Source organism: Elaeis guineensis, chromosome 5 (assembly GCF_000442705.2).
Source record: "Elaeis guineensis isolate ETL-2024a chromosome 5, EG11, whole genome shotgun sequence".
In the NCBI taxonomy this organism is placed as follows: Eukaryota; Viridiplantae; Streptophyta; class Magnoliopsida; order Arecales; family Arecaceae; genus Elaeis; species Elaeis guineensis.
Genome location: NC_025997.2, coordinates 87,391,557 through 87,407,399, shown reverse-complemented (window position 1 = coordinate 87,407,399; position 15,843 = coordinate 87,391,557).

The window sequence follows — 15,843 nt, the reverse complement described above, 5'->3', positions numbered from 1 at the left end:
CTCCATAGACCATTATCATATTTAAAGTGCTTCTCAAGTACATAGAAGTATTACTCACAGTTATCCAATGCTCTCAACCTAGATTCTACCAATATCTGCTCGTGACACTCACAGCAAGATTTATATCGGGTCATGTACATAATATGGCATACATAAGGCTCCTTTTAGCTAAAGCATAAGGGATCTAGCTCATGTACTACATCTTCTCAACTATGTTGAAACATATCTCCTTGGAGAGATCAGTCTCATGCTTAAAGGATAGAAACCCTTATTGGAGTTTTCCTTACTGCACCCCTTTAGCACCTCCTTAATGCATATCTTCATGTGAATGGTCTAGCATCCCTTTAGATCTATCTCATAGACCTTAATTGGATGCTTCCCCAAGGTCCTTCATGGAGAATTTATTTAGACAACCAAATTTTAAACTAATGTCAGTATAGAAATAATTTTTTTTATCAAGAGGATGTCATCCATATACAATATGAGGGTCGTGACAATACTCTCATTGACCTTCTTATAAACACATATTTCTCTTATTCCTGATGAAATCAAAAGATTTGATCACATCACTTTCATGTTCCTTATCTCCCTCGAGGAACACTTCCTCTCTATCCTCTATCAAAATACCTAAGTGTTTTTCAGTAGGATTGGAGATTGAATTGGATCTATGAGATGAAGGGAGGACTACATGCACTGACTTATCATGAACAGGTTCTATAGGTTCTATGACTCGTTGCTCTTAAAAGACTTTCTCTTTGAGTTGAGCTTTTCTCCACTATCTACATCTTGGATAAATTATTTCTCCAAGAACATAGCATGTCGGGTCACAATCACATTGTGATCCTCTAGAAAAAATAATGGTATTCCTAAAATTCTTTAGGATATCTTGAAATGAGTCTCATAGACCTAACCTCTAACTTGGTCTTCTTATCATGACTTAACATAGTCCTGACCTCCTTAACATGCCACATCTCATATGGTATGATAGGAAAGACTTAGAGAGAACTCTATTCAATAAGTAAAGTATATTCCTAAAAAAATAAGGGAGGATCAGAGATACTCATTATGGATCGGACTATATTGAATAGAGTCCAATTCCTCCTCACTGACACCTTATCGAGTTGAGGTGCACCAAGAAGAGTCCATTATGAGACTATGTTATTTTCTTGAGATCGATTAGAAACTTTCACTAAGGCATACACCTCTTCGATCTCATCGAAAAATCTTAAAAATTTTTTAATTTACTTCTTTACTCATATCTAAATTTTTAAATTTTTTAAGACTTCAGATTTGTGTCTCACATATGTATCAATACTGTGAAAAGTCATCGGCATAAGTAATGAAGTAAAGAGAATCATCCATGACCAGCTTATCAAATGGGCTGTATACATCAGAATATATCAGGGCAGGTATATTAGTAGTCCTCATCCCATGTCCCACAAAGGGTAGTTTGGCCATCTATCCTTGAAAATAGAATCCATAAATCAGAAATGACTTGAGAGTCGATGAGCTTAGGAGCTCATGCTTTTTTAATTTATTTATTCTATCCTCTCCAATATGATCAAACCTGGGATACCACGTATATTTGGGTCATCTCATCTTTAGATCTCTCAGATCCTACGACACTGACTATCTTCTCAAATACCAATATCAAGCAGATCCAACATACCTTCCGAAGGCATATCTCCTATTCCTTTTCTTTAAGTTCTCTAGGTATATGGGAACCCTATCCCTTGAACTCTTCAAGGTCCCATCAAAAGTCATCAATATATCCAATAACTCAATCAAGGTGCAATCGATTATATTCTTACGGTTGTTTACTATAAACTTCTATATGAACTTATAAGGAATTATAGGATTAAATCCATTCTCAATTCCTTGTACATGGTCTATTGAGCTTCTCAAGCTCATCTAAGATCTTGATCATTGTCAAACAATGATTATGAACTGATTGCCCTTTGATCAATGTCGGATGGTTTGGTAATATAGAGATATCCTGGTTAGCTCAACTTTTTAGAACTTAAAAATATTTTAAATTTCTAAGTCAGTCTTTATAACTTGAGCAATTAGTCAATTGGTTCTAAATTTGTAAGGATTGAAAGTCGATTTTTAATTCTATTAGAGAGTAGAGATTTTAGTTAAATCTTTGTACTTGATTTTAAATTTATTCTAAAAACTTTTAAAATAAATGTGCTCTCATTAACTTCTCGAATCTCTTACACTCCTTAGGAAGAGAGATGGAAATCCTTCACGACAAGAATTTCTAGTGGATACTATGGTCTCACCAATGTACGTGCACCTCACCTGACAAATATTGATAACATGCACATCGATAAGTGGACAACTTTTGGCGAATACTTCTCTAAGTATATTGCAGTGATTCCGTCTCTAAATCATATAGGCTCACCTAACAGATATTGGCCACACTCCTTATTTAAGTCAAATCCACCATTCACTAACAAGTACAAAACCATTATTAGGTCTCTCACTTGATAGATATTGAGTCCAACCCCATCTCTACTCCAAAGCATCTAATACTAATAGAGTGGATGCATATTTCTGGTGTAACTGAACTACTGTAACCAGCCGAGAATAATCAATACCAGTAGTACATCTGCATCTCTACAATGGTGAAAGATCACTAGACTTAATATATATATATATAAAGAGATTTAATTTAGATGTCTTTAATTTTAATTGTTTATTTACATCTAATGTAAATCCACAATCATGGATCTACTAAAGAGATCCTTATTTGGTTCACCAAGATCAAATCTAGGCGCAATTGCAACATACGTGGTGAACTCAAACCTTGGCACCCAATAAAAAACTTAATCGACCAAATTAGCTAGATAAGTTCAAGATTGGTGAAAGGCTCCTCATTCACATGCAATGATCCTAATTAAGTAACCACCATTCTATCCCTTACCTTAGACACCAATCAATCAACTAATTCAAATTGGTTCAGCCCATTTGATTTATGTCACCAAAGATTGTAAATTGCTAACCAAATAATCATACGTTCAGATACAACCTTAGTCCAAGGGTTTGTAGTGATTCAAGATGATCACTATATATATCCATGAAAAACATGCACATGATTATCATATAGTCCTTATGACTATCTCATAATCTTTATGATTATCACATAATCTTTTATGATCATGCTACAATTTCTTATGGTGTTACATCAATTCTTTTTTATCCTAGGACAACCATACAACATAATGACCTTCATTATTCTAGGACAACCTTATGTCAGGATGAACTTAGATTGATTCAGCAAATTTTATCTTATATTCAATCAAATTACTCTAATTTAAATATATCTATACTATCGTTGATCACACCAAGATAGGTCTCTATCTATGAACATCATCTCGTGCATGAACATGTAATAAAGATAAAATTCAAATCTAATAAAATTCATATCATATATAAATTAGATTCAAAATTTTAGATGCATGAACATTAAGATAAAATACATATCTGAAAATTCTGATTAAGTAAGACATCACATGATTTTTACTAATCATTAATTTTATATTTATTAACAAAAAATTTAAATTTTTAAATCTGAAAGCTAACTTTCAAATCTAGAACACAATGCATAAACATAAATTAATCTAAATTTCAGATCTAAAAATAACTTTTCAGATCTTAAAATCCATCGCATGAATTTTAGCCATTCAGATTTTAGATCTGAAAATAAATTTTCAGATCATAAATTCTATCTCCTCGATCAAAAATATTCTTAATTTTATATCTAGAAATCAATTTTTCATATCTAAAATCAGCTTCATGATCAATTAAAATTTAGATTTTTAAATCAAAAAATAATTTTTAGATCTGATATCAAGATTTTAATCTTGAATTAATGAGATGACTCTGATACCACTATTGGATATCGACATCACATGGCGACAGGTATGCATACAAAAATTTTAAAACTTTTAAATACATACAAAGTATACAGTAAAAATAAAAATTTTTATATTACTTCAACATTGTTCTAAGAGAATCATTTAACATAACGTTCTACCATCATGTCAGAAAAATCTTATCAGAACAATATTAAAATAATCTTTCAATTAGGTCTAATCTAATCTAGTATGCATAGAGATCAAATCTCATAACCCAGCCATCATCATATATCCAAGATAAAATCTAAGAAAAAGATCTGAATTTTATCTTTACATGGGTAGATCTTCATCGCGATCCGATGATCCAATGATCTGAGAATATCTTCAAGGTCCTATTGTAGCCGCACAGTGTCCAACCTTTATAGGTATCTATCGAGACTCATCTAATCAGGAGATCTCGATCTCACTAGGATACTAGCTTCCTTGCAGAGATCACTCTCTAGATTGTCAAATCAGTTCGATCTTTTGATTCTCTTCTCAAGAGAATCAAATAGATCTATTGGAGGAATTTGAAATTAGATCAAATTTGATATCTTTTTTCACTTTTCTTTTCTCAAGAGAAAAATCAAGATCTATAGAAGAAAATAAAAGATCAAATCTTTTGTTCTTTCTTCTTGTCCAACCCTTGGACTAGATCTGAGGAGAGGAAGAGGAAAACCTTCCATCTCATGGATCAAGAAAATAAATCAGATCAAATCTGATTTTAATGTTCAACTCTTGAACATCTTTGAGAGAGAGGAAGAGGGAGATATGTCTAACTCTTAGACCAGAGAGAAAGAGAGAGTTACCTTCAAACAACCAACACTTGGTTGTTATAAAGAAGGAAGAGGGAGAGAGGGGCATCCCAAATTCTCCACATTGAAAGACCTTGCACCATCTTTCATCCAACATCCATGAGCCATCACACTGTCTCTCTATCTCATGCCCTCTTGCTTGATCTTATCAACTAAGGGAGGTGCCCATAATTATCCTCTATTTAAACTAAAGGTTGTTAGGATTTAGTTAGGAATAAATTGAGATAGAGTAGGACTCTTATGTGCCGCCCACACTTTCCTCCCTAAAAACTCTCCATGCAAACACTCTCTCATGCCCTCCCCTTTTTCTTAACATGAAACCTTTCCATGCCAAGAAAATAGAGACGTGAACTCCCTTTTGGTGTGGGGCTTGATGGGCTTGATCTTCTAGTTTGACTTGGCCAAGGTCTAGTCCAAAACCAAGTAGAAGTTGGAGTCCAATTGAGATTTGGTTTCATCATAAATTAGGTCCAATCCTATTAGACTAATAAAATTCAATCTAAATCAAATTAAAATCATATCTAATCAAATTAAATCTGATTTAATTTGACTAGGACTCAATCCAAATCAAACATTGCTTAAGATTAGGTCAAACCTAAGCTACATAGGCTTGGGTCTAGTATCTATTAAATCTAATCCTATTAAATTAATGAAATCTAGTTTGAGTCAAACTCAAATCAAAATTAATCAAATTAAATTTGATTTAATTTTATTAAGACACAATCCTAATATTTGATCAAATCAAATAATATACAATTATTATAATTTAGTCCTCCTATAACTTACTAAATCTAAGCAAGTCCTCAATGTAACTTTTATATTTAAGTCCAATCATCAATCAAATTGATAATTAAGTTCGTGTATGATTTACAATTTGAAATTATGATTCAACAATCCAATGAGTCAAGACCTTTTTTATGTATAACCCCATAGGTTCTATTCCATCCGGTAGTGAAAAATATTTTGATCTCTATCAAAATATTATCGAAACTCCTTCCAATAAACTAAAACAATTCTAACTCATCAATAAAAAATTATTGACCATCAAAATAATTTTTATTGATCTCACAATTTACCAGTGATACCTAGCAGTATGTAGTGGCAATCCAGTAAAATAGAATGATGAACTTCTAAGTATAGTTACCATGTGTTTCAGTTCTTCTATCATGAATCTCGATAAGACGGAAGTTATAAAAAACTCATCAAATCCCATCATCTGTTATATATAAGATTTAATTAGCTCGAATTCAAATCATAAAATCTCATAAAAAAAATTTTCTATAATTCAATATGTCGTGGCCACAGTCTTATGAACTCGACTTCATAAATCACATAGGACTACTCCTTAATTATTAAGATCAATAGATCTTTTCTAAGTGCACACCTACTCCTACAGTGAATCTACTGTAGCCAACATACACGGTGAAGATCTAAATGACTAGGAGATCAAGTTTACATATAGTCAAACTACAGCAAGCTCATTGTGAGTAGTCGAGGCACCGTAGGTCTAAGAATCACTCACACAACTACAACATCAAGAATATCACTGACGAGTGAGTAGACATCCAAATGACTTCTCATATTGATCATGTTTAGTATCGTTATTCTCTAACAACCACCTACACTCTCACTCCGATGTCTTCATACTATAAATTCGAGACTCATCTATCTTAAGAAAAGCGATCCATGCACCGATTGATCAATCACCATCCCTATGATGATCCATCGATCAGAAGCATTTAAAAATTTATCATCAATAATACATATCTCAAATTCTCAACTCTTGATAATATATGTCATCTTCTTATTAATTTTCTAGATGATTCATGGACACATAGACTACATGAATGAAATTAACTACCTCAATTAATTAGGTCAAGTACAAAATTATATCCTAAAAAGAATTAATGTGTCAGCTTGATTGGCTTCTAGAGAATACATCTAACAAGATTTAGGTGAAGCTGATTTAATCCTTTGAATGAAGATTATTCGATCTTCTAATTTTATATCTTTATCTCAATCTCATTATACCCAATTGTTGATCAACAAAATTTGGTTATTCAGATTTTTTCTCTATTTCTACACCTTATGATCCTTCTATCTAACTTGTGAAGAACTTTGATAACTCTATAAATTAAGAAAATATGCTCAAATCATTGGATCTCTTATGTATCTCTTAAATCATACTAGATCTAACATTACTTATGCTATTTCTGCACTTAATCGTTATACTAGTAATTCTAGTAGGATTCATTGGACTGCACTTGAAAGAGTCTTTAGGTATGTTAAAGGTACTACTTTATATTATCTTAGATTTATTGGTTATCTAGTTGTATTAGAGAGATATAGTAATACCAACTAGATTTTTGATTCATCTGATGTGAAATCTATTTCTAGCTATGTATTTTTTTTTTATGATAGTATTATTTCTTGAAATCTATCAAGCAAATCATTCTAGCTAGAAGTTCAATGGAATATAAACTAGTAGCTCTTGATTCTGTCTGCACTAAAGCTGAATGGCTTAAAGATCTTTTATTTAAATTTTTTTTAATTTTATTTTCTATTCCTCCTATTTCATTATGATTCTAGAGCTACAATACTTTTTTATAAAAAAAAATTAAAAATTTAAAAATAAATAGATATATAAAGGTGAGACAAAAGTCTGTAAGAAAGTAAGAAATCTATGGCTTTATTTCTTTATCTTATGTGAAAACTGATAATAATCTTGCTCATTGCTTTCCTCTAGGGCTTAATAGGTCTAAGGTCTTAGAGTCATCTAAAGGGATGGGACTTAGCTTATAATGAGCCTTTCAATAGTGAAAACCCAATCTCTATGATAAGAGACCCCTTGAAGGATATTCAATATGATAATAACAAGCTGATTGACTAGCCAAAGAGCATATATTTTAATTTATATAGAAGTTTTTACACTAACCCATCCCTATGGTGATCAGTGCTCTATGTAGATGTTAAAGAAGAGCATAGCTCTAAATGAGCTCCCAAGGGATATTCTCCTCGAGATGTGACTCTACACATATTCTTAGAGGGCTCACATATATAAGAGCTTCCGTATACCGCCATGGCTAGAGGACATGGGCAAACCCCAGGTGTTCTTATGAACTACAAGATACTTGCATATAGCTAATAATGCATAGCCCCATGACAGTGTTGGATGTATGTCCTAGAAGCCAATCTTAACTGACACATATAATATTTTTAGGATACGATTTTGTACTTAACAGGTAGTTGTATTTTTATTTATATTTTATGTGTCCATGAATCATCCAAGAAATTAACAAGATGATGGCATATATTCTCAAAAAGTTAAGAATTTGAAGCATATGTCATTGATGGTTAAATTCTTAAATTGCTCCTGATCATCATGGGGATGGTGATTAATCTAGAAAAACTAGTGTATAGATTGCTTCCTTTAGATAGATGAGTCTCGAATCTATGGTGTTAGGACACAAGAGCGAGAGTATAGGTGATTATTGAAGAATAACTAGCACTAAATATGATCAATACAAAAAATCACATGGATGTCTACTGACTCGTTAGTGACTTTCTCGATACTGCAGTTGTGGGACTGATCTTTTGACTTGCGGTGCCACAGCTACTTGCAATGAGGCTGCTAGAGTTTGACTATATATAAACATCAACTCAATGAATTTTTATAATGGATGTTGATGATAGTTGATCTACTGTAGGAGTAGGATGTGTATCTAGATAGAATCTATCGACCCTAGCAGAGGAGAGTAGTTCTATGAGATTTAAGAGACTGAGTCCTTAAGTCTATGGCCATAACAGTGTGATTGATGAAAAAATATTTTTATGAGAATCACAGATAGACTCGAGCTAATTGAATCTATCATATGATCGATGTTGAGGTTTGACGATTTATCCATGACCTGTCATCTGATCGGGACTCATGATAGAGGGACTGTATCATACGTCAACTACATGTAGAGGTTCATCATTTTTTATTTTACTGGTTTGCTACTACATACTGCTAGATGTCTTTGGTGGATTTGTGAGATCTACGAGCATCATCTTGATGATCTTCGATGGGTAGAGTTAGAATGGTTTTAATCTATTGAAAAGAGTTTCAATAATATTATGATAGAGATCATAATATATCTTACTACCAATCGAATAGAACCTATGGAGTCACACACAAAGAGGTTTTTGACTAATTAGATGGTTGAATTATAATTATGAATCATAATAGAATTTAATTATCAATATGATTGATGATTAATCTAATACAAAAGTTAAAATTAAATAACCCACTAAAGAGTTGTGAGTTATAGGAGAATTAATTAGCAATATAATTGCAAATTAGCTCAATTTGATTGAGCAATAGAGTTTGGATCAAGTCTAATTGAATTAGATTCAATTTGACTTAACATGAATTTGATTTAATCAAGCCTGATTGGGTTATGAGATAACCCAATTGTATGGGAGAATAATTTCTAATTTGATTAGAATTTGGATGCCATCTAATTCTTAATTAGATTAGATTTTAATCTAGATAGATTGGGCATCTAATTCTTAAAGAGGTTTTTGACTGATCAGATGATTGAATTATAATTATGAATCACAATAATTATCAATATGATTGATGATTAATCCAATGCAAAAATTATAATTAAGTAATCCACTAAAAAGTTAGTGAGTTATAGGAGGATTAATTAGCAATAGAATTACTAATTGACTCAATTTGATTGAGCAATGGAACTTGAATCAAGTCTAATTGAATTAGATTTAATTTGACTTGATATATATTTGATTTGATCAAGCCTAATTGGGTTATAAGATAACCCAATTGCATGAGAGAACAATTTCTAATTTGATTAGGATTTGGGTGTCATCTAATTCTTAATTGAATTAGATTTTAATCTAGATATATTGGGCTTCTAATTGGATTAGAATTTCAATGTACTTGAGTCAAATCCATTCCTAATCAGATTAGGATTGGTTTGGTTTAAATAAGCCATCTAAAAAAGAGTTGTAATGGTTTAGGATTCCTTCCCTTGTGCCACATCACGGAAGCCCCACACCCACTTATTTTTTGCACCTATTTTTTCTCCATGATTGAGAGGAATATTAGCATGAAAGGAGTTCATGCTAATCCCTTTTTTCATGAGATATATTGGTGCAAAAGCATGAGAGGTGGGCGGCATGGTTTAAGAGTCCAAGGATATGTGGACTCTTATCTTAAAATCCTAACTACCCTATTTAAATAAGGGATAAGAGTGAGGTGGCATCTAAGGGGCTGAAGTGATCAAATTTTGGATGCCAAACAAGATGGGGCATGCGTGAGAAAATTTGGAGAAGAGAGGGTGTGGCATCTATGGGTTGGCGTGAGGTTTGTTGGTCCTTATCTTTTCTTTCTTGCCAACAACCAAAGATTGGTTGTTAGGATCTTTTCTCTCCCTTTTTGTTCAAGTTTTAGATATGAATTTTTCTCTTCCTTTTGTCCAAGAGTTGGAAATGTTTTTTTAAATCTCTAGTATAGAGATTTTGTGCATGGGTTTTAGAAAGAAAGAGAAGAAAGTATTTTTCTCATGATCTCTAACGTAGAGATCTTCATCTTCCTATTTTCTTCTTCTTCTCTAAGAGGATCTTGAGAAAAAAAAGTTTTCAACCATCAAGATACGATCTCTGCAAGAGAGCTAGCATCTTGATGAGATTAAGAAGCTTCTGATCAGATCGAGATCTTGTGTAGATATCTGTAAAGTTCGGATGCTTGTGTGGCTTTAAAAAATCTTTGAAAGACATCCATGATCATCGATTCACAATGTAGATCGATCTGCATGAAGATATAAAGATTTGATCTTCTCTATTTATTCTTCTCTATTTGATTTTTGTATCTAAATCCTATCTCATATATGTAGATCTTATTGTATGATTTTTAAGATTTGATCTTACGCATGCTTAGATTAAATTAGATTAAATTTAAATTTTTAATTTTTACTGTATACTTAGTTTTAAAAAATTTTTACATGCATGAAATCATGACATCCCAACAAACAGATCTTTTTATACTATGTGTGTAGTAGTTAAAGTCTGGGTCAAAGGAACATAGTTCAAGGTCTGGTTTACTCCGATTCCTTCAGATGGAAACTATTTATTCTAAGTGAGGTTAAAATATTTCATCCATTGCCAGTATAAATACTTAGTAATTTTATTTATTGATATTTAAATAATCAATATTATTTATTTTAAATTTTTGAGTTTTAAGGGGGACTGTTAGAATTTGGGATGAAAATTCAAAAAAAAATTTTCCTCCAAAGGATCCTAAAAGTTTTCTCTTGAATTTAATCCCACATTGAAAAAGGATAAATTTTTTAATGTACTTATAAACCATCTTTCCTTACCCATCTTTACTTGGAGGGCCTTGGGGGGATGTGAATTTTAAGAAATTCTTTGTGCACCACGAGCGGTGTAGAAAATCCTACGTGGAGTGCAATGCTTTACGTGATTGATCTATATAGCCATGCTTTCCAACATCTTTTAATACGCCCATTAAATGCTTACAGATCTGCTTTCTAGCTTGAAATTTTTTATGATGAAAATGCCCCCTGTTCTGAAAAATATGACATCCCGTGGCCTGTTTATGACATCCCATGACCTATTATGACATCCTAAAGTATATTATGATTTTTTGAAAATAGAAATCATAAGGAAGAAAAGGCATTTTTATCATTAAAAATTGACGAAAATGCCCTTCCTCTCTTATGAATTTCTATTTTCAGAAAGTCATAATATGCTTCAGAATATCCTAATAGGCCACAGAATGTCATAAACAGGCCATGAGATGTTATAATTTTTTCAAAACAGAGAGATATTTTCATCATTCAAAATTTCAAACCAAAAAATGGACCTACAAGCATTTAATGGGTGCATTAATAGGCATTGGCAAGCATGGCTACATGTGCCAATGGGAAGGGGCATTGCACTATTATTGCACCGCATGCGGTGCATAAAGAATTTCTAATGGATTTTATATTTCACATGCACGCACCAGCCCAGCCCGACTCAACTTGGCTTGCACATGCGAATTGCAGTGCAGCATGGCGTAGCACACATGTGATGATAGCAAAATATTTTATTTTATCTTATATTTTATTATTTTATTATATTTTATTTCTTAATGTATTTATTAATTGACTAATCGCTTCCCTTCGCAATCAAATGATCAAATGACCGTTTATCATAGACGGTCATTTTTTGCTTTGACCGATGTCTTCCTTTATGGTCTGCTGATTGAATGGGCATCTTGTGGCATCTATTCATGGTCTATAAAAGATCCCGAGTTCTAGCCTGTAGGGTATTTAAAAATCTGTGACCTCTTTCTCCTTTTTTCAAGAGTCAAATTCTGCGGACTCTCTCTCGCTGTTTTCATCACTTTCTCTTTCTTCATTCATTGTTGAGTATTTGAGAAAGATTATCAATCCTCTCCACGATCGTGCTCCAAGAGAGGATATCTTGATCATATCTTAGGATAGAATTTCTGATAAATACCAGTATAAGGATCGAAAATTTATCTTAGGATAGTGATCATAAACTTTTGGACTTCATTTATATTTTTACATCATAAATTAACAAGCCAATCCAATCAGACTCTCAGTAAGTCAAACTTTTTATTCTTATCATCTAGTTTAGATAAATTTGAAGGTTATCAAATCTTTTATTTAAAACAGTCGCCGCTTCAATAGAACACTCTTTGCAAAAAGGCTGTGTTTTAACATCTTTAGCAATTGGAGTGCCAAAGTTGAATGATATCTTAATCACTTTATTTTTACCATTTCTCATATCCCAATCCAACAAGACAAGACCATATCAATTGAACCAAATTCATGTAAGATAGCATGACCTCAATTTCAATCGCCTCTTAGAATAAATTAGCTATACATTTAAATAGTCCAAGCCACTTGTAGCCATGTCTGCTCTAGACCCACTTCATTCTACAAGTAGCTTAAATTTCTTAATCCTTGATCAAAGAAGCGTTTGGTGAACAACTAGCTACTATCAGAGTAGGTTAGCCTTACTTATTAGGCGGGCTAGGCTCAGCCTAAGGGACAACAAAGATTTTTCAGATTCAAGCTAGCCTGATCCGATCTTCGAGTCTCCTTCCCAAGTCTAAGTCCACTCCATACCGAGCTTCAGGCTTTCGGGCCAAGCCTCGGGCTTCCCTAGATGAGGAGAGGGTGGGGAGGTGGCTGAGGCCTAGGAGATAGAAATGATGTGAAAAGGAAAGGTAGAGGTTGGGATGACTTAAGGACTAAGAAGGAGGTGGAGAGCCTAGGATGTATGAGGAGGAGAGGCTGAGACTATGCGAGGAGGAGACAGGGAGGCCAGGGCAATGCGAGGAGGCAACGAGGAGCGTGGGATGATCTAAGGAGGCCGTGGGAAGAACAAGACAATGGGAGGTCTGAAGAGGTGGGGACATCAAGAAGGAGGTAGGGACGTCACGAAGGAGGTGAGCATGCCAAGTAGATGATGCTAGGAAAGAGGCGAGCATGCTGAACATGCCACAAACTCGAACAGAAAATTAGGGATCCAGAATTTTGGAATAGAAGTTGGGATACAGATTATGGCCGGGTTGAGTTGATGTAAATTGGAGTCAAGTATATTTTAAAATCTGGACTTGTTTTTTAGGTCTAATACGAACTGAAAATTATGATTCAAATCTGTTTCAAACGAAGCTGGCCTTGGATGGGTGAGCAAGTCTAGAGTAGCTTCATCTCTCTTTTTCTTTTCTATTAAACTTATTAGAGGCTTTTCCTTTTCCAAAAGCAGATGACTTGCTGCAATCACACGGGCCCCACATGCAACTCGAATTAGTGAATGCGGATGGGAGGTCCATTTAGCAACATTGTTCTGTTTCTTTTCTCTTATTTTATTATTCTTTCCGCTCACTCTCTTAGGCTGTCACGTGAACCACAGATTAGCGGAGCGACGCCCAACAGCAAAAACAAAACAAGGGAGCCCAACTGCCCCCTCCCCATCCCCCTCTCTCTCTCCCCTCATATTCCTCTCACTCTCTTCCATCCAAGAATCTCAAGAGGAAGGAAGAAGAAGGAATGTGTTACGTTGGGAAGGCCACCAAGATCTTCTGCTTCATAGTTGGGGTGCTGGCTGTGACTGCACTCGTCATGGGTCTCGGCCTCCTTCGCCGCGGCTGGGCTCACAAAGAGGTTCCTCCATGCCATTCCAACGTCGCCTGCCACCCCGTTTTCCCAGACCCCATTCCGGCCAACACCACTGCTGCTCCCACCACCACCACCAATAATCCCAGCACCCCACCCACTGCAGCCACCAACCCCACCACCACCTCGACAGCGCTTCCTCCGTTCCTCAGCCCGCCCAGTCCCACATCTGCCACCCTTGGCCCGGTCCATGCATAGAGGCCAACCAGCTGCAGTCGCATAGACCTCTAACCTACCTCACAAACGTATGATTCAGTTAATCATTTATTTTATCCATTTTTGTTATCTGTTTCTTCTTTAGTTTGTGTTAGTCTTGACGATTTTTTTAATTTGGGAGCACATTTGATTTTTTTTTTTTTTTTTTTTTTTGCCCATTCTAATGCGAGGAATATACTAGATTTTGATAGCTAGACTCTTTTTGTGATAATAAGATGCATTGGAGGGATTGTTGGCTAGCTAGAAGAATTTCTTAGCTAATTGTTGTTTGTACATTAATTGGGTCCAAGATATTGTGCTTCTTTAGGATCATTTTAGGAATATTGTTAATGAAGAGCAGCAGCTAATATTGTGTTGTTTGGACCTCGTGTGATTTGGAAATAATTGGATGTACTTTTTCTCCGAGAATTTTGTTCCGGGAACCAGACAACTTGGCATATAACCTATCTATAAGATGATTATTACGCGAATTTTGCGAATTTGGCTCCGCATTGACATGTCATTGATTGATTTCAGTCCGGAGTCACATCCTTAGAGTACTGGGTGGTTGGCTAATTAGCTTGGAGCCGAAGGCGAGTTATATCTGACATGAACCCTACGAAAGTGTGTGTTTTTTTTCTTTCCTCTTCTTTTTTCATTTTTTTTTTTGGTAACAACCCTATGAAAGTCTTTGACGTCTCAAAACAAAGGTTGGTTTGGGATACGAGTCCCAAACCTAATTTGTCTTTATCTGATGATATATAGCCTGATTCTAAATATCTTAAAGCTAATGTACATGAAATCATACGACAGTTTCACATGCCTGATCCAAGCTTATGGATTCAGCCAATGAATGAAGATATTTGAGATTGAAGAATTTTTACTTCTTATGATGCAAACCATTTCGCCAAGATTGTGCATGTGATTGGTGTAAGGCATGCTTGAAGGAATTATGTGGACCCATCCCAAACTATGACAAATTATGGTCCAATCTCTACTTACTACATCTAAATAACTAGTCCATATTGTCCATTTTCCCAGTTGTTTCATCTTGAGCTCTATACTTACAAACAATTAACTACACTGATCAGGTGTAGGATTGGATAGCAGATAATGCTTTGGAATTGGTATCAATCGTCGCTTAAATCTAGGGACGACTCCTAAAGAATTGCTGAGATTTGTCCTGTAACGTTTACCATTATATAGTAAGAACACTGAGATAACTACTAATACCCATTTCACACTCGAAAGAAAAACAACAAAAAAGAATTAAAAAAATAAGAATCTCACTTATCAAAATAAGATGCATAATGCCATACCCACTCACAGTTAACTTCCACCCTCACTTGCTGAAGAGGCACCCAACTTTGCTAAAACCATAGTTTCGTTTACTCGGTGTGGCGACACGAGAAAAGTTAGGGAGCAAGTGATCTAGAAAACTCATCTCACATTTGCTGATACGGCCAGGTTACATTATGTATCTTGCAATTAGATAGCATTATTTTCATGAAAATATACAGAAAGCATCATCTCCTCTTTGCAATCGTCATGGCCAATCATCGTGACCGCACATGGTATTTGAATATTTTATTATTATTATTATTATTATTATTATTATTATTATTATTATTATTATTATTATTATTATTATTAATGAAAGGTCATCAATGGATCTACTTATGGCCATGCAGCTTGTTCAAGCTTGAAGCTTTTTGG